This window comes from Delphinapterus leucas, chromosome 1, assembly GCF_059928025.1.
Source record: "Delphinapterus leucas isolate spDelLeu-1000000601 "Yukka" chromosome 1, BTC_Dleu_Yukka2, whole genome shotgun sequence".
Classification (NCBI taxonomy): Eukaryota; Metazoa; Chordata; class Mammalia; order Artiodactyla; family Monodontidae; genus Delphinapterus; species Delphinapterus leucas.
The window spans coordinates 28,616,588-28,644,329 of NC_143129.1; the positions used below are offsets into that span (position 1 = coordinate 28,616,588).

Genomic DNA, 27,742 nt, shown 5'->3' on the forward strand with positions numbered 1-27,742 from the left:
AAAGACAACCCTCAGAATGGGAGAAAATATTTGCAAATGAATCAACAGACAAAGGATTAATCTCCGAAATATATAAACAGCTCATGCAGCTCAATATTAAATAAACAAACAACCCAATCCAAAAATGGGCAGAAGACCTAAACAGACATTTCTCCAAAGAAGACATACAGATGGCCAAGAAGCACATGAAAAGCTGCTCAACATCACTAATTATTAGAGAAATGCAAATCAAAACTGCAATGAGGTATCACCTCACACCAGTTAGAATGGGCATCATCAGAAAATCTACAAACAACAAATGCTGGAGAGGGTGTTGAGAAAAGGGAACCCTCTTGCATTGTTGGTAGGAATGTAAATTGATACAGCCACTATGAAGAACAGCATGATGGTTCCTTAAAAAACTAAAAATAGAATTACCATATGACCCAGCAATCCCACTCCTGGGCATATACCCAGAGAAAACCATCATTCAAAAAGACACACGCATCCCAATGTTTATTGCAGCACTATTTACAATAGCCAGGTCATGGAAGCAACCCAAATGCCCATTAACAGATGAATGGTTAAAGAAGATGTGGTACAAATATACAATGGAGTATTACTCAGCCATAAAAAGGAACAAAATTGGGTCATTTGTAGAGACGTGGATGGATCTAGAAACTGTCATACAGAGTGAAGTAAGTCAGAAAGAGAAAAACAAATATCGTATATTAATGCATATATGCGGAGCGTAGAAAAATGGTACAGATGAACCGGTTTGCAGGCAGAAATTGAGACACAGATGCAGAGAACAAACATATGGACACCAAGGGGGGAAAGTGGCCCAGGGGAGGGGGGGATGAATTGGGAGATTGGGATTGACATATATACACTGATATGTATAAAATGGGTAACTAATAAGAACCTGCTGTACAAAAATATAATATAAAATTCAAAAAAAATAAAAAATAAAGATACTCATGACCAAAATGTTAAAAAAAGAATAATATTTAATTACAGAGCAACGTATTCACAGCACATTATTAAGGGGGAAATCACATTATAGAACATTATGTTCAACAGAAAACTAATATTGCATTAAAATAACAGGAAGTATACACACCAATAGTGGTTTTTTTCTAGAGTAGCAGTATTACTTTCATTTTATGAAAGCTTTTCTGTATTTTTCAAGTTTTCTATATCACATATGCATTATTTTGTAATTTTAAAATAAAGTACTTTTAAGGAGTAGAAGGTTAATAGAGCTCAAAGAACAAAGAATTACAGTAATATTTATTCCTGCCTCAATAAGTCACTTAGATCCCACTGTGGGGTTAAAAATAAATGTGTTTTTTATAATTACTGTAAAAAATACTAGAGGACACTCAAAATCTAATCAGAAAACAAAACAATGCTAGGTCCCCAGGTCAGAAAATATTCATTTCTTTTTTCAAGTATGCTTACATCTGATCCGTCTTCAACTTCATACCAAGATTATCTGATTCAGAGCTGACTCTCCATATCAAAACTCTAGATGGAGTGGTCACTTTCTAAATTTAAAATTAACCAAAGAAATGAAAAAAGGAAACCACTAAAAACTTCCCTATGTCCAAAAAAGAACTAAAATTAGACGAACAAAAAGAAAGCCAACCAACAAAGTAGAGGAAATACTTATACCAATGGCAACGCTGCAAAAATAATACTAAACCTGAAGCTAGTGCAACCACTACAGAAGCCAAATATAGTCGGCACACACAGCCTCAAGAAAAATAACAAATACCAGAATGCTCAGAACGTTATAATATCACAAAACGAGAAACTACAAATGCAAATGTTCATCAACAGTAGAATGGATAAGCTAGTATTTCACACAATGGAATAAAATGAACAATATGGATGAATGGGTCAAACAAAGTTAAGCCAAAGAAGACAGACACAGAATACATACTGTATGATTCCATTTATGGAAGTACAAAAACAGGCAAAACTAATCTATGTTGTTACAAGTCAGAGTGGTTACCCTTTGGGAAGACATTTTAACTGTAAGAGGGCATGAGGGGAGCTGTTTCTTGATCTGGGTTTTGGTAACATGGACAACACTAATGATAGGTATACTTCTGTATGTGTTACACATGTTATACCATCAATAAAAATTTTCAACTGAAAAATTTCAATGGCCAACAAGCACATGAAAAGATAGTCAACATCATTAGTCATTAGGGAAACACAAATCAAAAACCACAGCAAGATACCACTTCACTCACACTCACTAGGACAGACATAATAAAAAGCAAAAATATCAACTGTTGGCAGAGGATGTGGAGAAAGTGGAACCTTCATACACTGCTGGTGGGAATGTAAAATGGTACAGCTGTGGAAACCAGTTTGGCTGATCCTCATTAGATTAAAAGTGGAATTACCATTTGACCCAGCAATTCCACTCCGAGGTATATGCCCAAAGAAACTGAAAATGGATACTCAAACAAATACTTGTACATGAATGTTCATAGCAACTCTACCTACTCACAATAGCTATAAGGTAGAAATAACCCAATTGTCTATTTACAGATGAATGGAGAATCAAAATGCAGTATATCCAAACACATACCCAAACACGTACCAAACAAGGGAATAAAAAGGAATAAAGCACTAACACTTGCTATGGCATAATAAACCTTGAAACCTCAGCTAAATAAAAGAAGCCAGACACAAAAGGCCACATATTCTACAACTTCATTTATATGAAATGCCCAGAATAAGCAAATCCATAGAGACAGAAAGCATATTAGGGGCTTCCCTGGTGGCACAGTGGTTAAGAATCTGCCTGCCAGGCTTCCCTGGTGGCGCAGTGGTTGAGAGTCCGCCTGCGGATGCAGGGGACGTGGGTTCGTGCCCCGGTCCGGGAGGATCCTGCGTGCCGCGGAGTGGCTGGGCCCGTGAGCCGTGGCCGCTGAGCCTGAGCATCTGGAGCCTGTGCTCCACAACGGGAGAGGCCACAACGGTGAGAGGCCCGCGTACCGCAAAAAAAAAAAAATCTGCCTGCCAATGCAGGGGACACGGGTTCAAGCCCTGGTCCGGGAAGACCCCACATGCCGCGGAGCAACTAAGCCCATGCGCCACAACTACTGAGCCTGTGCTCTAGAGCCCGCGAGCCACAACTACTGAGCCCGAGTGCCACAACTACTGAGCCTGAGCTCTAGAGCTCACGTGTCACAACTACTGAGCCCGTGTACCACAACTACTGAAGCCCGTGTGCCACAACTACTGAAGCCCGTGCACCTAGAGCCCGTGCTCTGCAACAAGAGAAGCCACTGCAATGAGAAGCCTGTGCAAGACCCAACGCAACCAAAAAATAAAAATAAATAAATAAATAATAAAAAAAAGAAAGCATATTAGTGGTTGTCAGGGACTGAGGGGATGGTGTTGCAAAGTGACTGCTCAATCTCAGTGGGTACAGGGCTTCCATTTGGGGTGATGAAAAAGTTCTGAAACTAAGTAGTAGTAATTGTTGTACAACATGGTGAATGTACTCAATGCCAATGAACTGTAACTTTAAAATGGTTACTGTGGTAAATTTTATGCTATAAATACGTAATCACAATTTTAAAAACCTTTTAAAAAAAGATAATAATGCAAGCCAGGATATAGTTAAGAACTCTCATACGATAGTAACTGCAAAGTATTTTGGCAATAAGTAATTCATATCTTTGCCCCAGTTCATATTTCCCCTTCTGAGTACCAATCCTAAGAAACAAAAAAAGCTTTCAATCCAAAAGCACTCATGTAACATTTATAATAGTGACAGACAGAAAGAAAGAAAGAAAAAAGGGAGGGAAGGAAGGGAGGAAGGGAGGGAGGGAGGGAGGGAAGAAATCTAAATGTCCAATTATCAGGAAACAGGTAAGAAAATCATGATGCATTTACAAAATTAATTATGCCAAAACTAAAAATGTTTACTAAAAGCATTCATTGTGAAATGGGGGAATGTTATATTATGAAGCAAATGTGATAAAAGCAGAATACAAATTCTATAAATACAAGCCAAACTATACATCAGAAAAGACTCAAAGGATGTTTACTATGGGTTTGCTACGGACAGTATTTTCTTTCTGCTTTCTGCCCCTGGGAACAAAGCAAGCTTATTCTCATCTCAAGGCCTTTGGACCTACTATATCTTCCTCCTGATCTCTGCATGACTGTCTCCCTCATCTTTCAAGTCAACTCAAACTTCACCCCCTAAGAAAGGCCTTCCCTAATCACTCCAATCAAGTCAAGCCTTGGTGCAGCCTCTTCCTCCCACCTTTTCCCACCACATTTTATCTTCCTCTTTGCACTTATTACGACATGAGAATAACTGGATTACTGATTTATTGGTATATTCATCTTTCTCCTCCATCCCCTACTAGAATGTAGGCCCCCTGAGTACAGGGACTCTTACCTTATTATTTTAAATGTATCATGCCACACTCCCCTCTGGTCTGCAGAGTTTCTGCTGAAAAATCAGCTGATAACCTTATGAGAGTTCCCTTATATGTTATTTGTTGCTTTTCTCTTGCTGCTTTTAATATTTTCTCTTTACCTTTAATTTTTGTCATTTTGATTACAATGTGTCGTGGTATATTCCTCTGTGGGTTTAACCTGTATGGAACTCTCCATGCTTCCTGGACTTGGATGATTGTTTCCTTTCCCAGGTTAAGGAAGTTTTCAGCTATTATCTCTTCAAATTTGTTCTCAGGCCCTTTCTCTCTCTCTTCTTCTGGGACCCCTATACTGTGAATGTTAGTGCGCTTAATGTTCTTCCAGAGGTCTCTTGCACTGTCCTCATTTCTTTTCATTCTTTTCTCTTTGTTCTGCTCCACAGTAGTGATTTCCCCTACTCTGTCTTCCAGCTCACTGATCCATTCTGCTTCATTTACTCTACTATTGATTCCTTCCAGTCTGTTTTTCACTTCAGTTATTGTATTGTTCAACTGTGTTTGGTTGTTCTTTATATTTTCTCTGTTTAAAAATCCTTCTAACTTATCCATTTTTCTCCCGAGTTCTCGGATCACCCTTACAATCGTTACTCTGAACTCTTTCTCGGGTAGATTGCCTATCTCAACATCACTTAGCTCTTCTGGAGTCTTACCTTGTTCCTTCATCTGAAACACATTCCTCTGCCACCTCATTTGGGGTTAATTACGTTTCTCAACTTTGGAGAAGTAGCCTAGCCTTCTGTAGGAGACGTCCTATGGGTCCCAGCAGTGCACTCACCCAAGGGCCAGGGACCAGCGGTCCCAGGGTAGTGTCTGGCCTAAATTTGCAGACTACAGGCTACTGGATCATAGTTTTCTTCCTTCTGATTTCTGGCACCCTGGTGGGTGAGGCTGGTCTAGAAGCTTGTGTAGGCTTCCTGGCAGGAAGGGCTGATGCCTGCCCACTGGTGGGTGGAGCTGGGTCCTGGCCCTCTGGTGGGCAGGGCTGTGTGATCAAGAAGTCTTTAGGCAACCTGTCTGCTAATGCATGGGGCTGTGGGGCTGTACTCCCACCCGGTTAAGTGTCTCGCCTGAGGCATCCGGCACTGAAGCCTACAGGCTGTTGGGTGGGGCCCAGTGGGTCTAATGGGTGCTAATGACCCAAGCGAGATGTCTGCCTCAAGGAGAGTTCATGCAGATGAATAATCCCCAGTATATCTGCCACCAGCTTTTATGGCCCCAACAGGAGCCACAGCCACCCCTCCACACCCCGCCTCCCCCGGAGACCATCCAAGACCAGCAAGTGGGTCTGGCCCAGGCTCCTATGAGGTTACTGCTTTTGCCCTTGGTCCCGGTGCACGTGAGATTTTGTGCAATCCCTTTAAGAGTTAAGTCTCTGTTTCCCCGAGTCCTGTGCAGCTCCTGCAATTAAGCCCCACTGGCCTTCAAATCCAAATGCTCTGGGGGGGCACCTCTTCCCGATGCCAGACCCCCTGGCTGGGAAGCCTGATGTGGGCCTCAGAACTCTCACACCTGTGGCACAGCCTCTGCAAGGTCACCCAAGGCAGGGGGTGGGAGTGGAGGGCTGGAGGATACGGATTCGATTATATTTCGAGTGCACCCCTCCTACCGTCTCGCTGTGCTTTCTTCTTTATGCCTTTAGATGTAGAAGATCTTCTTCTGTAGGTCCCAGTCTTTTTTATCGATGGTTGTTCAGACGTTAGTTGTGACTTTGGTGTGTTCGCGAGAGGAGGTAAACTCAAGGTCCTTCCACTCCGCCATCCTGAGAGACTCCTCGGGACTCTTATCTTATTTATCTGTATATATCCAGGCCAGAGAACTGAACCTGACAGTAATAATGAGTATTTGTGAAGCTAATCAATAATACTAGTTGACCGATTAACCTGCTCTTTTCCATACTCTGTTGATTTTCTATAATAGCACATACTGTTTTTATATTTTTAATCTTTTGTTTTGTTTCGCTGGCGGTTTTTGGCCAGGTGGCACGGCTTGTGGGATTTTATTTCCCCAACCAGGGATAAAACCTAGGCCCTCGGCAGTGAAAGCGCGGAGTCCTAACCACTGGACCGCCAGGGAATTCCCTTTAATCTTATTTTTAAATATAAAATACTTCAGTGGGCAAGTAACACTTACCAAGCCAAAGAAAACATAACTTTGTGGATATTCCCTAAGGACAAGGCAAGGGTCTAGTTTTCAGTCATAACAACAAAATCACTAATTATATATTCTTCCTAATAAAGGATAATGTTGTAGTACACTTCATAGCATATCTGACCAATTTTCAGAAATTTAGAGGCCTACGTCAAATCTGATTCCATAAGGTACTTATAATAACCTTTCCCCCAACACCAATCTTACGCCCACCATCCCAATGCCTGCCCCCCCCCGCGCGCACACACACACACACACACACACACACACACACACACACACCCTCTGAGTAATATTTTAATAGAGTCACATCTGAGGCATGAGAATTATTTCAGAACTCACTGGAGCCAATATGTCAATATTAAATAATGTTGAGAAAAAAATTAAATAAATTTAATTTTACTCACATAAGTGAATTTCAAATTAAAATATACTAGAAAAACAGCCTAACTACATTTATTCTTCTGTAGTAATGATCTGTAGTTGAAATGCAGTTTCACAAGAACCTAACTATATGTAGTATTTGCAACTATATTTATATTGTATCCATATATAAAAATTGAAGAGAAAAATATCCTTTTTTGAAGAGAAGAGCGAGTTGAGATGTTCAAGAATCAAAGTGAAACCACCCTTTAGAGGGAGTAATTCCAGACTCCAATAAAATACAAGCATTCAAAATTTACTGTCACTGAGTTTCTACTAGTGATTAGAAAACTGAGTCCACCCACTAAATCAAGGTTTGAAGACACCAGGCTTAAGTCCTGAAAATCCACTGAGCTCAGGCCAACAAATGCAACCTTGGACATCAGAATGAAAAGGACATTTCCACCTCTCATTCTGAAGTTAGATAAAATCTACCTGCCCACTGACAACTGTACCATCAATTCTTAAAAAGTGAATTAAGTTCTACTCACAAAGATACAACCAAACTAAATATGCAAATATACCTCCAAATCCTTGTATCTTATCTTTCCAGGCTCAGAGATACCACAAAAGACTTTCCAGCTTACTGACTGACAACTTGTAGGCCAGGCCTAAACAGAGACCGGGGTTATTAAGACACTGGCTCAGGATATTCAGACACATTGTTTGGTATACAGAAGTCAGCATACACCCCAATTAATGCACCTACAGCAGATTCTTATCTCTACGGTACTAAAAAAGCATTTACTCAGATAATCAAAAGGATCTTAACAGAACAGTGCTAAATGAGCAATGGGCAATAGGCTGGCAATTAATTTAGCCTCTTTTGTAAACTCTTGACATAATTAGTACCATGAGAACTGGTCAGAAATATGCCCCATGTATGCAACCCCAGCTTACTAGCAAGCTTCAGATTCAACCACCTAAGCAAATTCTATTACTAACGCTTCTAAAGGTTATTAGAATTTAAATTCCAACACGAAATATGGGTAAATCTTGTTTGATACTGACATCCACAGGATCAAAAGGCATCTTAAGTCTCTACCATTACCAAAATGGTCAAGTAATATACAGCTAATTTTTTAATTCAAACGTTCTGCTACCGCCAACTTGTGATTAAATTCTGAGTAAAAACTAAGGGAAGACAGAAGCAACATTTTTAATTCCTTCATAGTAAGTAGCTGTCAAATACTCCATCAAGGAAGCTCCCTTAAAGAGAAAGGTTATCAGTTAGAAACATTACCAGCCAGAACTAAATGAATCTAACTGGAGTAAGCAGAAAAACATTTATCCTTGAGGCAAAGGAACATAATTTCAGGAACCAGGAGGCAGATTTCAACTACATACCAACTTGCACCTAATCCCCAAACAGACTGTTTAGCAGCTGTTGCCGTTGCCAAAGCAGTCCCTCCATTCTCATTCAAACATTCCCCTGGAGGAAAATGGCAACTCCCTGAAAGCAATCGGCCTTCCTAACAATCAACTTTTCCAATAACTGGGGAGAAAAGAAAAAGTGAACTGTGGGCCAATATCCCTCAAAACTAAAACCACCAGCAGCTCTTTGTATGAATGGTTTATCCATCTCTCTTAAAAAAAGAATGGCCATCCAGATACAAAACTGGCCACAGGGACTGCTTTTAACCAACCAGTCGCCCATCTGGGATTTCTTTCTCCTTATCTCTCTCCTTCAGAGTACAGCATAAAAATAAGGGAAAGATAATCGCCTCTGTTCACTTGTGCTTCATCATTCACTAATAAGTAGTTCAATGATGCCAGACAAGTGCTCAGACCCTCTCCAATCACTCAACCAGTCTACAAATATTTTTTGAGTGCCTACTAAATGTCCTATTCTATCTTGTTTTCCTCTGAATCACAGATAAATCCTTAGTGATTTCTGTACAGAACTCAACTAGCAAGGTTTTTTGTTTTTGGCCACGCCACATGGGATCTTACCCCAACCAGGGATCTAACCCATGCCCCCTGCAGTGGAAGCACAGAGTCTTAACCACTAGACCACCAGCGAAGTCCCTCAACTAGGAAGTTTCACATTCTACTTACAACACTGAAATGAAAAAGGAGAAAGGCACCTCTGTGCCTTAGGCTTTCTGCTTTTAACTACCTTTATGCCAGCAACTACTAGGAAGCCCCTTAAAAAAAAAGACTCCCAAAGGATTCCACCCTGTATAAGACTATATTTCATTACATAGCAGGTAAAGAAAAGGACATGCATGAGCCGGAGTTTAGAGCAGCTTGGTGGTACCCAGTGAAAGGAAAGAAGGCCTAACATTTAAGCCCACAGTAGAAAGGAAGTTAAAGAAGTCCCAGGACCCTACAATGGCATACCTGAAACCCCGAGATGCCCAACCCATAGCGATTCATCTCCCAAAACAGCATCAAATTTTTGAAGCCGGTGATAAATACACAGTACATACTACGACCTAGTACATACATACAAAGAGAACTGAAACATTTTCATGGAATAATACTTGCCATTACCATATGCAATGTATTCTGACATGTTCTATTCTTTCAATTTTGATAAATACCGTTAAGACACCCAGTTTGAAGATCAGTATCCTAAAACACTCCCCTCTTACCCCTCCTCCCTTCCCACTCCCTCATCTTATTTTAGGGACAGAGAAAGAGAAGATGACTACTAGAGAGAAGACCCATGAGAACCTCAAGACCAAGGAGAATCCCTGCTCCCAGACTGAGAGGGAGCAACATCAAGGGGAGTGGGGAACCTTCGATCTTGGGCATCTCAATCTGAAACTCTGAATGGATGGTCCCAGAAAGATGTTTTAAGACATGTCTGTCAGGTCAATTTTGTAGTCCCAGGGTTTGTCAAATAAATATAGACATCAAAAATGTCTGGTGATAATGAAGTGTACTGGGTTGAACCATATTCAATTGCCAATATCTGACACTTTTTGGCCTAATAGTGTAATACATCAAAGACATGATGAATTAAACGGCCTGAGGATTAAGGACCTAATCACCCCTCATTACAACATAGTTTCCACAGAAAGACATGTGCTAAATTCCTACCAAACAACTGATTTCAAAAGCTGAGACTATCTGAAATTAAGCTGTGATGTGATTTAATAGCTCTGAATGCTTTTTTTTAAGTTTATATATATATATATATTTTTTTAATATTTATCTATTTATTATTTGGCTGCATCGGGTCTTAGTTGAGGCACCCAGGATCTTTCATTGCAGCGAGCGGGCTCTAGAGCACGCAGGCTTAGTTGCCCCGTGGCATGTGGGATCTTAGTTCCCCAACCAGGGATCGAACCTGCATCCCCTACATTGGAAGGCAGATTCTTAACCACTGGATCACCAGGGAAGTCCCTCTGAATGCTTTTCCAATATGACTATTACTGGTTTCTCCTCTATTAAAAACCTAGTACTTTCCCATGGTTCATTCTTGCTTTCACACAATTACCAAATCTGGAGCCTCAACCTCTGCCCGCCACTTCTATCAGCCCTATCTGATTTTCTGAAAGTATGTTCAGTTCAAACCAATAGATCATAATAAGTTCCTTAATGGTAGAGACAATCCTTTTTAATCTTTAAAAATCCACTTCTTTGCAGAGTCTTGTACTATCAAAACAATAAAATATGTCCTGAATTACAACAAATCTTCTCCAGAAAATCCTTGCCTGATTTCAACTTGCCTAAAAGCTTTTGAGGAGTGACAATGCTATCATCCTACCTATTGCCAAATTCCAGAGCACTGGCTATCCTTTCACACCTCACGATCTTTATCTCACTGGAGTCACTGGTATATCAATGCTATTTTATCCACAAAAAAAATCTTCCCAAACATTCCTTCATATTCCTACCAATAATCTAAAGTTGTCCCAGCAACCATTCTCATATTGATACTTACTGTAACTGAGCAGGACCTTATGGGGCCTACAGGGGACAGACCCCTCCCCCATATCCTCTGCTTTAGCTCCTTTCTGAAGTACCTAGATAACGGTATGTACTCACCATTAACAAATCAGAGAACTGCACCTGAGCTGACACCTACCCTTTGAACCCCTCCTCCCTCACCTGGCCCTTTTTTTTTTTTTTTTTTTTTTGACCGTACCTCGTGGCTTTGTGGCTTAGTTCCTGACCAGGGATAGAACCCAGGCCTACAGCAGTGAAAGCACAGAGTCGTAACCACTGAACTGCCAGGGAATTCTCCACCTGGCCTTTAAAAATGCTTTCCTGAAACCCATCGGGGAGGAGCGGGGGGAACCCATCGGGGAGCTTGGGCTTTTTGAGAGCTAGCTATCCCGGACTACTTGTATGACACCTTACAGTAAACGCTGCACTTTTCTTCACCACAACCCGGTGTCAGCAGATTGCCTTTACGGAGCGGCGAGCGGACTCAAGTTTGGTTTGGTAACATTATCACCCTCCTGACCCACTCAGTAGGGCCGTGAGAATTATCTCTTTAAACCTACCTCTTGGCATTGTGCTAAACGAGTAAGCCAGAGAGAGACAAATACTGTATATTCTTGCTTATATGTGGAATATAAAAAAAGCCGAACTCACAAAACAAAGAACAGATTGATGGGTGCCAAGGGCTGGGGGTGGGGGAAATGGGGAGATATCGGTCAAAGGGTACACACCTCCAGTTATAAAATGAATAAATTCTGGGGATCTAATGTACAGCAGAGTGACTGTATTAACAGTACTGTACATATACAGTTGACCCTTGAACAACGCGGCGGTTAATCCGAGTATAATCTAGAGGTGCCCCTTTGTATCCAAGGTTCCTCCGCATCCAGATTCAACCAACCAGGGACCATGTGGTACTGTAGTATTTACTACTGGAAAGTATCTGTATATAAGTGGACCCTCAAAGTTCAAACCCACATTGTTCAATGGTCAACTGTACTCGACAGTTGTTAAGAGAACAGATCTTATTCTCACCATATACAAAAAAATTAATTATGTGAGGGGATGGAGGTGTTAGCTAACCTTATTGGTATTCGTTTCATAACATATACATATATCACCTTAAATTTACATATGCTATATGTCAACAATGTTACATGTCATCTCAACATAGCTGGGGAAAAAAGGAAATGAACGTGTGTAAATAAAGAAACAAACCTACCTCTTAATCAACCATTAATATTATTTTACATTCACACCATGAGGATCCTGTCATTCCACCTACGAAATTCTTCGCGGGTTTTCCCTAAATTAAATATTTCAAATTCGAACCCTTGCCATGTGCTTCATGGGCCTTTAACAACTGAATACATCCCAACTAGGCACGCTCATTTACCACCTGCCTCAGCCCACAGCTTCAGTTTCATTTAGTTAAAACATACAAGCTCTCTGTAGCATAACTGTACCTCTCACAGCCCTTGGAGACAAGAGTACTCACTTTGGAAGGAAGAGAGGGGACCATCAGATCTGCTTTTGCTCTTTTACTCTCTTTGCCTCCTTCTTCGTATCTCTTACTCCAAAAGCAGCTGAAAATCTGTCTCTACCCCCAACATGAAACATTCTGTGTACTATCGTGTCAGATGTGTAAAGAGGGTGTTTTAACATGTCACTGGCCAACTCTTTAAAGTCTTGCCACTATTAAGACCAGGTAACAAAGGGGAAAAGCGTTATCGATACTGTGGTAAATGAAAAAAGACACCAAAGGTCATGCAAATTAAGTGTTAGGGTTTATGAGTGACTTCCCTTTTTTTCCCCTTTTCTCCAAATTTTTGTTGACATGCTTACATTACCTTTTAAACTGGGGGTGATGGACAGGTCCACTAAGTTGACTGTGGTGATGGTTTCATGGGTACAGACATATGAAAACTTACCCAGGTGTACCTTTTAAATGTGACATTTAGTTTATGTCAATTATACCTCAACAAAGCTGTTAAAATGTCTAAGTTGTATTAAACATTTATGAAACTATGGCAGAATGACAGAACTGCAAGCCTTATACACGTAAAGATAGCTTATAGGAAAAGGCTGAAGGGTGGGGGGCCCTATATGCTTCATAAAGTCACTCAAAGGGTGAATTGCAAAAGGAAGAAACTACAAACGGGGGGCAGGGTGGGGGAGGGATACGCTTCTAAACAGAAACCCCACACACGTGGCCGGCCGGTTTACAGAAGACTTCTCAACTTGAAGCAAAAAACTTTCAAGTTAAAGTTCCAGAAGTAGAAAAACTTTTGTATTGCAGAAAAGATTCTGGATTACACTAAGATCCCAAAGAAAGGCAGCCAGGAACTTTCAAGACACTAGAGTTCTTACCATGGACTCAAGATATCTCTGAAAAAAACAGGCTTAGAGAAAGAAAGGAACAAGATGAAACAAAGAGGGCTTTTTTTTTACTATTTGTTTTTAAGTATACATGCTTCTTGCGCTTAGCTTTTATATTCTGTTGTTCTGTTCTTTGCATTATATCTATTAATTAGCAAATTAGTCCCTTTGATTTGTTTTCTAAACTGTTTTCCCCCAATTCTTCTGTTTTGCTTAATATTAGTAAAATACTTCCCCAAGGGCTCTGAGATTAGAGGTTAATAACTCTTTTGTGTTGGTGCTTTTCTTAAAAAACACCTGGCGACTGAGAAAAAAAGAAAGGAAATAACTAACAAGTCTTTTTATCTGCAGTCAAAAACCCATAATGTCACTTATAAATCCAAAGTACCATGATACTTCCATTAACAAATCTCTTGGAAAACAGACAAGCTTTAAATGTTAAAAGCTTCATGATTTAGTGGAGGTTAGATAATCTGTTCTAGACAATGAAAGGATGATCTGTTTTCCTCAACATCTGGACTCTAGCTACAGTGGAAGAAGAAGACAAGATGAAGATCCCCTGGAGGGGAAATACCCCAGGATGCTGGATCCTTATAACTGCCACAGGGTGAGTTCTTTCTGGACCACAGTCTTACATGGTGGATACAAAGAAATGGGAAAGCTAAGGAGTAAGGACCCCCCTGCCCTGCTGGGATGTGAAGTGCCTCCTCCCTGGGTCTTCTTTCTTATGGTGGAGTACCAGGGTCAACAAAGTGGACATGGAATTCCAGTATCCCTACTCTCTCAGACATCACCCATTCCTGAAAGCAGGATGTCTAAGAGCTAAGCAATAGTCTTAATTTTAAAATGAGTTTTCATTCCAAGAGTCGAAAGATAGGAAATCCCTAGTTAGCAGATGGATGTTTAGTTTTAAAAACTAAGGTACAAGCAATCACTTAAATGAATAAAAAAATAGATAAAATTAATTGTCTAAATAATTCTCACCTCAAATTTCTGGTTTCTTGGCTTACCTAAAGCAGTATTTAGTAGACAGAAGTGATTTTTTTTTCAGTTGCTCAGGGACTTTATAAGAAATGAGATGTTGGGACTTCCCTGGTGGTCCCATGGTTAAGAATCTGCCCTCCAATGCAGGTGACGTGGGTTCGATGCCTGGTCATGGAACTAAGATCCCACATGCTGAGGAGCATCTAAGCCCGCATGCTGCAACTACAGAGCCCACGTGCCACAACTACAGAGACCGCACACCGCAACTACTGAGCCCGCACACTCTAGAGCCCGCACTATAACTAGAGACAAGCTAGAGACAAGCCCGCATATCGCAACGAAAGATCCCTCGTGCCACAACTAGACCCAACACAGTCAAAACAAATAAAATAAATGAGTAAATATTTTTTAAAAAAAGAAATGAAATGTTATCTAACCAATTTTCTTTAAACTTTGTCTTAGGAAACCCTTCCCTTTTTTTTTCTTTTTCTTTTTTTTTTTTTGGTAGGATCTTAGTTTCCCAACCAGGGATCAAACCTGTGTCCCCTGCATTGGAAGTGTGGAGTCTTAACCACTGGACCGGCAGGGAAGTCTCCCCCAACTTTCTTTTATTATAAAGGAAAAGGAGTGTTGCAAGCTACATTCTTCAAAAAGCTCTATAACCCTGTATATCTAACAGATCACTAACATTAATCTCCAATTTCTTCCATCATCTAAGACTTCACCTTTGAGACATGTTTCCGTTGTTTTTTATATATAACTGACTTTTGCCATTGTCTTTTTCTTAGTTGAATATCATAATGGATATCTGTTGCCAGGATTCCTTCTCTCACTTTAGAAAAGCTCAATTCCCCACTACCACTGGTGCTCATCACAGCATCCTAGCCCCTACTAGAGAAGACGAGACAGTGACCTAGACAGGGCTTGTCACCAGTCTTCATCCAGGATTTTTCTACCTAAAGATTACAAGAAACATTCTTTGACTCAACTTACAAAAGCTGGATGGAATATGGGAATCTGGAGAAACCATGTGAAGAAAGACTACAGGGGCAAAGAATAAAGCCTAGCAAAGAGAGCGAGTAACTGCTAATCAACCAAAATTGCTAGCTCTGTTCTCATCCCTGAGGTCTGAGAGAGGCCCTGGCTCCAGCCGCTCTCACTTTGATGCTGTAAACTATACTAGGGTCCTTCTTCAGCTAACTTGAGTTTCCATCAGTGTCAAAATTACCATATAGGATATACAGACGCAGACAACCAGCTTAAGTACAAATAGGGACCAGTCCCATTGAGGCTGAAGAATTACCACTTTCGGAATACCTAGTGACTTCCATATTTATCTCAGTGGTGTTACTAACATTTTGTTTTTTACTACTTCCCCCCCCCTCATTTTTTTTTTTAATGAATTTACTTATTTTATTTATTTATTTTTGGCTGTGTTGGGTCTTTGTGGCCGCGTGTGGTCTTTCTCTAGTTGCGGTGTGCAGGCTTCTCATTGCGGTGGCTTCTCTTGTTGTGGAGCATGGGCTCTAGGAATGAGGGCTTCAGTAGTTGTGGCACGCAGGCTCAGTAGTTGTGGATCGCGGGCTCCAGAGCTCAAGCTCAGTATTTGTGGCACACGGGCTTAGTTGCTGTGGGATCTTCCCAGACCAGGGCGTGAACCCATGTCCCCTACATCGGCAGGCGGATTCTCAACCACTGCACCACTAGGGAAGCCCCACCCCTCATTTTTATGAGGGCAAAAAATAATAGTACAATAAATAAATGCATATAAAAATACAATAAATAAATGCATAACAATAATCTACAAAGGCACTGATACCGACAAAATTGAACTGTTGAGTAAGCAAGTTGTGCCACCATACAACAGTTCAAATTATTGTTTGTCAGCTTGACATATGAAATACTAAACTGAGAAAAAGGAATGGTGTTTAATGGTACAGGTACATAGCATATGAAAGCTCACGTAAGAAAAATCCTTTGATAAATACCTTTCTTTGTTCACACATTAAGAAAATAGGTAAACTTTCTTCTGGCTTACCAGAAAAAATATCATGGGATCTAAAGCTTACAAAATCAGTGTGGAAGGCATTCATTTCAATATTACAAGTCTTATATTGATGTTATTTATAATTTAGCCCCTTATGTTATTGTTATGGTTGAAAGTCTGAGGGAAAACTGTCACTGAAATACCTATTTATCAGTAAGTGAAAATTTGTAGGTACATATCACACACTCTGATTTGGACACGTGATGTTTAAGGTGCCTATTAGTTATACAAAATGAACTATTTGTGAGCTTCTTATCTGGAACTCACAAGAGAGAGCCAGCCAGAAACTTGAATCTGGGAATCAGCAAACACGGGGTAAAGTCCAGGGGCTGAATAAGACTGCGGAGGAATGGAAGTCCAGGGTGAGAAGAGAAAGGGAGAAGAGGACCAAGAGATGCAGCCAATGAGATAAGGAGAGAACCAAGAGAACTTAAAGTCACCTGAGTCAAAGTGGTTCAAGGCCAGGAGGGTCAACTGTGCTGAATGCTGTTAGGAGGCCAGAGGCGGCTTCCACATTATCAACTTTCAGGAATGCTTTTCCCTCGACCTTTCTTCTACTCAGGGAAAACATTCTAACAGTACTTAATTTTTCTGAATTCTATAACAAATTTGTAGGGAAAAGCCACTTTAACTCCAGAGTTGTTAATTATTTTCTGGCTAAACAAGTAACAGTAACTCAGGCTATATCCAAGAAGCACCCCCTGGACAAGGTGGCCACTGAACCTGATCTCAGATGCTTCTGCTGCCACCAGAGCCCCCTGAAGGGCGAAGGAGAGAGCCAAACCTATTCCTGCCCTGGCTCCCAAGGGAAATGTCATCTGAAACACACACCACTTTGTCCCATACCATCCAACATATCAAAATAATTAAGGGATTGAAAAGCAGAAAAAAATTAGTCACTTCACACATCCAAAAGCATACGTTAAATGAAACCTTATCTGGGCAGTGACTGCATCAAAACAGAACTTAAAAAGCAGTCTAAGGAGCAGAAACTGGTAGCCAGGCCTTACTTCTCTCGAATCCAATCCCACCACAATTATAATTCTAGGTGTAATTTAGGATAAAGGCCCAGCTGAGCTGTTAAGTCAATTCTTCTTAGATTTAAAGGTCAGCATGAAAACATTCTCTGCTGCTGCTGGCTGTGCTGAAATGGACACTCCATATATTTGCAGGCTGGCATGAAAACTGGCACAACACTTTTGGAAAGCATTTGGCAATATGATTCAAGAGCTTTTAAAACTGTTTCTATTTATTCAGAGATCTAATACTATTTCTGGAAATCTATCTTAAGGAATTAGTCTGTAATTAGGAGGGGAAAAAACCCTCTGGGTCCATGAAAGCATTATTCATTATACAAAGTCACTTTAAACCATACAAACAGCCATTTAAAAGGAAACAGGTAGGGCTTCCCTGGTGGCGCAGTGGTTAAGAATCCGCCAGCCAACGCAGGGGACACGGGTTCCAGCCCTGGTCCAGGAAGATCCCACGTGCCGCCGAGCAACTAAGCCCGTGCGCCACAACTACTGAGCCCACCTGCCACTGAAGCCTGCACGCCTAGAGCTTGTGCTCCACAACGAGAAGGCACGGCAACGAGAAGCCCTTGCCCCGCAACAAAGAGCAGCCCCTGCTCGCCACAACTAGAGAAAGCCTGCGTGCAGCCAAAAATAAATAAAATAAATAAATTAAAAACAAAAAAGGAAATAGGTAAATTACAGTGAAATACGCAACTAATAAAATTCTGAGTTTTTAAAAAGCATAGAGAATGCAAAACATTACCAAGTGAACAAATTAAAAAATGCATAATCAAACATATATAGAAATGCACAAAAATAAAAGGAGGAAAACATTTTTTTAAGATGGTGCAACTGTGAAGAGAAATGAAAAGAAAACTGATTATACAGTAAATCTGTTAGAGCAGGATGAGACCATATAAATCAGGGAAGATCAAGGTCAAGGGTTCTCAAGGCAGAAGATCTACTGGAACGGGGGAGGGGGTAGTGCGGGGCCAGAGGGGAAAGGTAAGTTCTTCAGTTAAAGAATGAAAAGAGACATAGAGCACCAAGCAGAAAGCAGCGGAGTTCAAACAATTCCATCCCTTTGCATCAACCAGAAGTTCAAATGACACCTTGCACTGCTTTTCTCCCTTTTCACTCTTGCCCATTGCTCTTTACTCTGCCAATACATAATTAACTCCAGATTATCCATGAAGAAAAACCAGCATGAATTTAGAAAATACTAAGAAGTAGATGATCCAACACCAACTGGCCTTAGGTTTTAAATGGCATCACATTAGAATTTTTTAATAACAATGTACCTTCCTTTATGTTGGTATTAAACGATCAGAAAATAATCTGCATACTCCATACACTCTACTGGAAGGAACAGCATGGCAAGTGGTCCAGAAACAAGCTGAAAAAGGGAATTAAATCTTTTCTATATGATTAACCAAAACATATATAATTTTATATGCAATTAACCATAATACAATACAAACTACATCCTTTTTAAATATTTAGGAAAAAAGCCTAAAATATGGCCAAACTAAATTCATTAATAGTCCGTAACGCTGTTAAAGTATGTTAACTTTACTTGAATAAACTACAAAAAGTAATTTTTTAAAAAAAATCATTGCTCCCACCACTAAACAGAAATGAAAATAATTCCAAAAGAGGACAACACAGCGTAGTGGCTGAGAGCACAGAAGAGCTAGACTGCTGGGATCTGAATTCCAGCTCTACTCATGACTAGTGTGTGCTCTTCTCTGTGCCTCAGTCTTCTCATCTGGAACATAAAAAAAATACTTACTTTATAGGGTTGTTATAAAGATTAACTGAGTTAATTTATCTAAAGCATTTAGAAGAGGGCCTGGATTAAGTTACTAAACGGATGCAAAAGGCTATTATTCAGTTCCAGAGATGGAGACATGATGGTTTGTACAACTATGTGAATGTACCTAATGCCATGAAACTGTACACTTAAAAATGATTAATATAGTGAATTTTATGTTTTGTATACTTTACCCCTTTTTTTAGGAAAAGGCTATAATCATTTGCTGTTAAAACATTTTAATTTCCCCTGGAAGAAAATAAACTATCAGATTCTACAGGAGATGCTATACAAGTTTAGGATTCCTATAAAAATACTTTATCAATTAAGGGATGCTGATACCAACTTCTGGGTCCATACTTTTCAAAAATAAATTATAAAATAATATGTTGTGCTATGGTAAAGTTCTGATGTTCAAATTATTTAACTTGAATTTTCAAGCAAAAATTTACTCATTGGAAGTAGCAGTATCATCCCTCTTACAGTACCAGAACAAAAATACTGCTCTAACCTGAAACTACTCGGAAACAGATCTATAAAACCCTTTCTTTAAACACAAGCATTTTAGTGTATCTACTACACAAGAACAGAAAGACTTCACAGACCTTAAACGTACCCAATTACAAAAAGCAACAAAAATCTTTAAATGCCTGTTTTAAAATAAAACCTTGCAAAATAGCCCGAAACCAGTTCTCAGATTACAAAATGAGCATGTGGTGAAAAGGGACAGAGAATACCAATTTACTATACCTTATGCTGACTGACAACGTTTGTTGCATAGCAACAAGATTCTGCAGTCTGAAAACAGCACAGAACTCCTTTTCTTGGCTTGCCAAGCCACCGTTAACCCCATAGAGGCTGAGAAAACATGCAAAAACAAATTTGCAGAGACTACTACCAACATCAGAAGTCTAATGATATAAATTCTAAAACTATAGAATCAAATTCCAGCCTATTTACAACTTGAATGTATTGGTATGCCTTCACTCTCAATGTTTCTCTATGTGCTAGAATAAAACTGCTACTTAAATTTGGACTTCTCTTTTAAAACCATCATCTGTAAGAGTTGTTTTTTTTAAAAGCCTATGTAATAGCATACTACATACCTTTTGTTTCATAATTTAAAAGAAGTAATTTGATCCTTTCAGTTTATTTTCAAAAAATCCTAATTTATAAGAGCAAGGGCTATAATTTTGTAACAATTTAAATTTTCTCCTACTTAAAATTTATTTGAACTATTTTTATGGATTTGCCTATATATGTAACTAGTAACTTTTTTTTTTTTTTTTTTACAGAAGTCTTCATCTAAAGAACAAAAATTTAAAGTTTGCAGTTATCCTTGCCGTATCTTTAATACTTGCATTGTTTTGGGATATCCCCTTCTTTTGAGAAAGTTAAATGGCTGCCAAGCCCCACCTAAGAAACAGATCAAATACAGATAAAATCAATTTACAACAGTGGTTCTCAGCCTTTTTGAAGACAGGAAGGCCCTTTAAATTCATAAATTCTACTTTTAATACAGGTTGACTGAGAAAATGTGATTTAAAAGTACTTAGAATTTCCTATCTTTTAAATAAATCTGTATCTTATTATAAAAGCGCCTACATACTTGAAATATAACATGTATGAAGGCAGGCATCTTTGGGTTACAAAGCTTGGTGCACACAGTGGTTCAAGTTATCTCCCTAAAATAATCCCACAGCTGCCCCCAAAGCCCACAAATTAGAAGTCATTAATCCACCAGAAAAGTTCAAACCATTTTGAAGACGTGGGGTAAAATACATACAGGTTTGGTAGTGAGACAAAGCTGGGTTCACGGACAGGTTCCACCACTTATTAGCCATGTACTCTCAGCCAAGGGCATTAATGAGGGTGATACCTACCCTAGGGAGTAGCTGTAAGGACTAGAAGAAGAAGTGTATAGAAATACGAGGCATGTTAGTTTCATTCCTTTCCTGTTGCTCAAAGCCTTACTGGATTTTATAATCCAGTCCAATCTGCTGCATTTCCCATCACTTCCTTCCTATACAAACTCCAAGATGCAAGTTGAGACACTACTGGATGTGATCTTAAGGATGGAAAGTGAAATTTGAGAAGCAGCACTGAAAGGTAGAACAGTTAGAGGCCAAAGTATTAACAGCAAGGTCTTTGGATTATGCAGGACTTTGATTTGAATCTCAGGTGTCATTTAGACCATGTGACTTTAGCCAAGTCACTTAAGCATTGGTTTCCTCTAATGTAAAACTGCAATGCTGACACCAATCTCATTTATCCTCTCCATTAAATGAAATGATTCACACGAAGCATTTAGCAAGTTGCCTGGCTTGTCTTTAAACGCACAAATAATAGCTAACACTTATCAAATATCTCCTTATTTTGCATAAGTAGAGGATATTAAAAGTTGTCATATGTAATTGGCTAGCCCACGCAGTTTGTACACAGTGTGAGCAAAGGTTACCCGAAGGTTATCCTCAGAGATACTACAATCTACAGCGAGGGACTCGTGCTCTGTGCCAGGCACGTGATGGGTCTTCAGGTATTGGCAAGCCTACTGGCAAGTGAGGAAAATTTATCAGGTCTTTGAGACACAAAAGTTAATAATGAAAGTACCTTTAAAAACAATGAGTTAAGTTTATTTTAAACACATTGAACTAACAATGAGGTATAACAATTTCTTTGAAAGTATTCCTTTTTTCCCATTTCACCTATGTTAAAATTCAAAGGCTGATTTTTTTCATCTTCAGGTAGTTTCTAACTTACAAATGTACTTATATCAACTGATTTGCAGAACATATTTTCTTTTTTGAAACACTATAATTTGTGGTTAACAGACTAAAGTCTAGGTAGCCAAATAGATACAAATCTTCTGTAATAATAAATGTAAGAAACAGCATAAGTCACCTTTTTTCATTTAAATATAAAACAGGGACTTCCCTGGTGGCGCAGCAGTTAAGAATCCATCTGCCAATGCAGGGGACAGGGACACGGGTTCCATCCCTGGTCCAGGAAGATCCCACATGCCACGGAGCAACCAAGCCTGTGCGCCACAACTGCTGAGCCTGCGCTCTAGAGCCCACAAGCCACAACTACTGAACGCCGTGCAACTAGAGCCCATGCCCCACAACAAGAGAAGCCACCACAATGAGAAGCCCACACACTGCAACAAAGAGTAGCCCCCGCTCGCCGCAACTAGAGAAAGCCTGCGTGCAGCAACAAAGACCCAACGCAGCCAAAAATAAATAAATAAATAAATTTATTTTAAAAATAAACATAAAACATTTAAGGGAATTCCCTGGTGGTCCAGTGGTTAGGACTCCACACTTTCACTGCTGAGGGCATGGGTTCAATCCCCGGTCGGGAAACTAAGATCTCACAAGCTGCACGGCACAGCCAATAAATAAATAAATAAACTGGACATATTTTTTAAACGTTTAAAAGTTATACAATAATTCCTGACATTTTAGAATTTAGAGTAGTAATTCTCAACTGGGGTGATTTCTCCCCCATGCAAAATTTCACTAGGAAGAGAAGTTAGCGGTGAGCTACAGGCATCTGGTTGGTAGAGGCAGGGATACTACTAAACACCCTACAATGCACAAGATGGCGCCCACTACACAGAATTATCTGGCCTCAAATATCAATAATGCCAAGGTTGAGAAACCCTGATTTAGATGTAGGCATTCATATTATAGGAAAAAATACTAAACTCTTTCAAGAGAACTACGAATATCCAGATTTCTCAGCATCATTTGTTGAAAAGGTTATCCTTTCCCCACTGAATGGTCTTTGTAACCCTGTCAAAAAATCAACTGACCATAAATGTGAGTTCACCTCTGGGCTCTCTATTCTGTTCCACCCGTCTACAGGGCTAATTTATGCCGGTACCACACTGTTTTGACTACTACAGCTTTGTAATAAGTTTTGAAATCACGAAATGTGAGTCCTCCAACTCTGTTCTTTTTCAAGACTGTTTTGGCTATCCAGTTCCCTTGAAATTCCATATGAACTTTAGGATGGGTTTTTCTATTTCCACAAAAATACGCCATTGGGATTTTGACAGAGATTGTACAGAATCTGTAGATCACTTTGGGTACTACTATCACCTTAACAATATTAAGTCTTTCAATCCATGAACACAGAAGGTCTTTTCATTTACTGAAGTCTTCATTAATTTCTTTCAGCAATATTTTGTAATTTTCAGTATACAAGTCTTTCACCACATTGGTTAAAGTTACTCCTAGGTATTTTATTCTTTTCGATACTACAGTAAATGAAATTGCTTTCTTAATTTCCTTTTCAGATTGCTCATTGCTGGTGTATAGAAACAACTGATTTTTGCACGTTGATCTTGTACCCTGTAATTTTACGGAATACATTCATTAGTTCTAGTAGCTTTACTGTGGATATTTTGCATGTACTTATATTTAATGTATGCATGTCTCCCTCTGTATCTGTCATCTGGGGCAGTCAGCTCAACTGATTAAAGTGAGAGGTGAATGAGACCAAAGTCGTGGTCCATACCCAAATGGGAAACTCAAGCTAGAGTTGATGTGCTGAAGTACTAACCCCCAGTACCTCAGAACGTGATCTTACTTAGAAACAGGATCATGGCAGATGTAATTAGTTACGATGCGATCGCACTGGAGTAAGCTGGGCCCTTAATCCAGTATGACTAGTCTCCTTAAAAGAGGAAAAATGTCATCTGAAGACAGAGACACACAAGGAAAAGACAGACCTATGACCACAGAAGCAGAGATGAGAGTGCATCTGTAAGCGAAGAAATGCCGAGGATTGCCAGCACACACCAGAAGCTAGAAGAGGCAAGGAAGGAATTCTGCCTCAAGACTGTAACATAAAAATTCTGAGTTTCCAGGCTACTGGCCTGCCCTACAAATTTCAGATTCAAGGTACAACATCAACTCCTGTCTGAGTTTCCAGTGTGCCAGCCTGCATAACAAATTTCAGATTAATCAGCCCCCACAATCATGTAAGTCAGTTTCTTTAAATGAATGAATGAATGAATAAATATTGGTTCTTTTCTCTAGAGAATCTTGATTGATACAGAAATTATGGGAACATTTAGGAAAATGGGGGAAGGGAAAGAGTAGATCTGGAGGTCACAAAAAATAAGCTGCCTAGTTCATCACTGTATCCATCATCTGTGTAAAAACCTTTTACTGAATTAATTTCTAATTTTAGTACTTTTTACATACTCAGAAAGAACTACAACAGTTAATCTTCTGAAGGGAAACAGGCTTGCTGACTGGATGACAGGATTCTTATTTGTATAAGATTTCCAGGTAGGAAAAAATATATATATATATACACACACATATATATACATACACACACATATTTGATATGTTGGTCCTTATGCTTTCAAGTAAATATTAAATTTTTTAATCCAAATATCATTACCACCACTTATCCATACCTTTACATAGCTTTATTAAAGGAGTATAAAAACATACTGTTTAATATTAAGTTGTGCGAACTACTACCTAAGACCTTTGAAAATCAGATGATTTATCTAGAAAATTAAAATGAGAAGGCCTAAAATACTCAATAATCATGAGTTTAGATTTTATATTTCTTTTTTAAAAGTTACTGGAAGTCTCTGATTGTACCCAGCATGCTACAAAGTGCTTAGGGAAATGTGCCATGAGTAAAGGGAGCTCACGCTTGATTTTTTGAGGAAAAATTTCAGGTCTGAAGTACCAAATGAGCTGAACAGTCAACAGATGATCTGAGTTCAATAAGAGAGACTTAGCCTGGAGTAATCACTAAAGACATAAACTAGCAGAGGAAACTGAAGCAAGAGTGAGTCTGAGTGAGCACAGAGAAGGCAGCTTTCCAGAAGACAGAACAGAAGTAATGAGACCAAAATTCCACCAGAACCTTTGGGGAACAAGCAGCAGACCACTGTGAAATGAATTCATGTGGGGTGTATGGACAGGCATTCCTGGAATGTTTTGCAGAGGACCCTGAATGCCAGGTTGAGACATCTGTGTGCTACAGAGTGCAGGTGAAGGTTTTTTAGGAGGAAATCTGGGAAGGATAGCTGACAAAGTAGGAATCAAGCATATGAAAGGAAGGTAGAGTGAGAGACTTGAGGTGGCCACTGCAGGAGAAAAGGGGCTAGTTCCTAGTGATACAAATAACGGTTCCACAGTTCAGGGGGTCTGTTTTTTTTTGTTTTTTTTTTTTTGCGGTACGCGGGCCTCTCACTGTTGTGGCCTCTCCCATTGAGGAGCACAAGCTCTGGACGCACAGGCTCAGCGGCCATGGCTCACGGGCTTAGCCGCTCCGGGGCATGTGGGATCTTCCCGGACCGGGGCACGAAGCCGTGTCCCCTGCATCAGCAGGCAGACTCTCAACCACTGCGCCACCAGGGAAGCCCGGGGGTCTGCTTTTTAAAGATTCATTTTAACAAAGTTTAAAACATTTTAAAATATAGGTTCTTTAAGAATTTAACTAGCTCCTTGCTTTTAGAGTGCCTAAAATAAGTCTTTCACACTAAAAGTTAAAGAAAAAGGCAAAAGAACATTCAGGAGCTGGAACTTCATTTTTTTAAAAAAGTTATGGTGCAACACAAAGAAAACAATAGCTAGAATACACTAAATCCATAAATCCTCTAAATACATTATGGCAAACCACAAAACAAGGCAATGGGTTATTAATTCCGTTTGGCAGAAACAGAAATTGAGGTTGGGCACAGCCAAGGTCTCACAGTCAGTAAAGAGCAGAAAAGCTTTGAAGCCAATGACGATTCTATTAGACCTATCTCCTCCCAAAATGAAACCACCTTGAAAAACTTCCATATCCAGAGGAATATAAAAAGATGATGGAGGAATTTCCCTTAAAGTAGATGCTTTGAAAAAAATAATAAATGGGTATAACAAAATAGTAAAGCAATATAAAATAACACTGGCAACCTGCTGTAATTAAAAGGCATACATACTAGACAATATTTTAAAATATTATTTGCACATGACATTATTTAAAAGGGAATCAAACAAAAATATATGAAAGTCTCTACCCTCACAATACCATGTACCAAACTGATTAATGCCTCCTCCCTCACTAAACTGTAAGCATAAGGGAATGGATATGTCCATGCACATCTTGACTTTTTTATAACTGGGTTTTTTAACTCTTTTCCTTTTTTTTTTTTGGCCGCGCTGAGCTGCCTGCTGGATCCTAGTTTCCCGACCAGGGATCAAACCCAGGCCCACAGCAGTGAAAGTGCAGAGTCCCAACCACTGGACTGCCAGGGAATTCCCTGTAACTGGTTTTTGAGGATTCATCTTACTGGGCCATTTTACTAACTTTGGAATCACAGAGCAAGAGGAACCATGTGGGACGTAGGCCATGATAATGAAGAGTTTGGTATTAATTCTAAGAGCAATGGGAAGCCACTGAAGTGTTTGAGAGATAAGACTGAGCTGATAAAATCTGAATTTCAGAAAGACCTGACTGCTGCATAGATCACAGACTGGATGGGGTAATACACCAATGCAATAAACTAGAAAATCCAGCAACACATATGTAAAAATGTAACATAGGCCAGAACAGGTTCAGGGGTCTTAATATGATTCATTGCCAGACTCCCACAACTTGCCAGGTCGCCCAGGGAAGCAAAGTCATCCTAACACACACACACCAGAAAAACTAATGAACTAACAACTTATAAAATTCATCCCTGTCAAACATCCCTCCTACGGTAACAGGAGCCTCTGTCAGTCCACTTCACCTTTGCCCTGTCAGTCTCTCAAAGATGGCAGGTATTTCAGTGACAAAGCAACACGATGAGTATCATGTACAAAGCAGAAGTGCAAACCTTCCAAAAGATGCAGGGCTTTACAAAGTCACTAAAAATGATGGAAACTGTTTCCAACTATTGGCAAAGCCACTGGCAGAAATGAAAATTGGAGAGGAACACTGACTGGGAAGGAACGTAAGGGCACTTAACGGGATGAAAAGTACTCGATATGTTCTGTATCCTGACCTGGTTGGTAGCTACACAGATGTGTGTATGTAGTAAATATCCATCAACCTATAGATATACTTATGATTAATACATCTAGGTGTATGTAAATTATACCTTAAGAGGGGAAAAAAGCAACAAAAGAAGAGATGGCCTCCTTCCTGTAAGAATTGCTAGTTCTGAATGTGAAGCCTAGAAATCCCATGGCCTGCCTGCTACCTGTGTGAAGATGAAATGGATACTCAAGATGGCAAAATGTACCTGGATTCTCAGAGACATCCATGAGCCACTGAGTGTAGTGGGCCTGGAGCCCACTCTTTCTCGGGACTTCCAATTATATGAGACAGTAAATGTTCTTAACGTTTAAGTACTTTAAGTCTGCTACTTGCCCCTGAAAGCATTTGAACAGATACCATGAGCAGATAATTGGAGAAAGCTAATGAAGATGAGATAATAGGAGGGCAAAAGAAAATAATATGAAAAGATAAGTGGGCTTTGATAATGAAGGCTTTGAATATTTTGGCAAAAATGGATTTCTTTAGGATCATACGAGAAAAGTCCATCATTACACGAAGTATATAGTTTCATGAGATC

At 39.7% G+C, this 27,742-nt stretch overlaps 1 protein-coding gene across 6 annotated transcripts in view; it reads right to left on the minus strand.

Annotated features, from left to right (window-relative positions):
- Positions 1-27,742, minus strand: part of ENAH (ENAH actin regulator) — a 162,383-nt gene that overhangs the window by 122,436 nt on the left and 12,205 nt on the right. The window contains exons 1-2 of one of the 6 annotated variants that reach the window (XM_089907228.1): positions 19,912-20,506; positions 18,650-18,744 (exon numbers count right to left, since the gene is read on the minus strand). The exons of the other annotated variants lie outside the window; for them this stretch is intronic. The gene's annotated coding sequence lies outside the window, so the exon portion shown is untranslated. Of the gene's footprint in view, positions 1-18,649; positions 18,745-19,911; positions 20,507-27,742 lie in introns of those variants that run through there. 6 annotated transcript variants of the gene reach the window in all.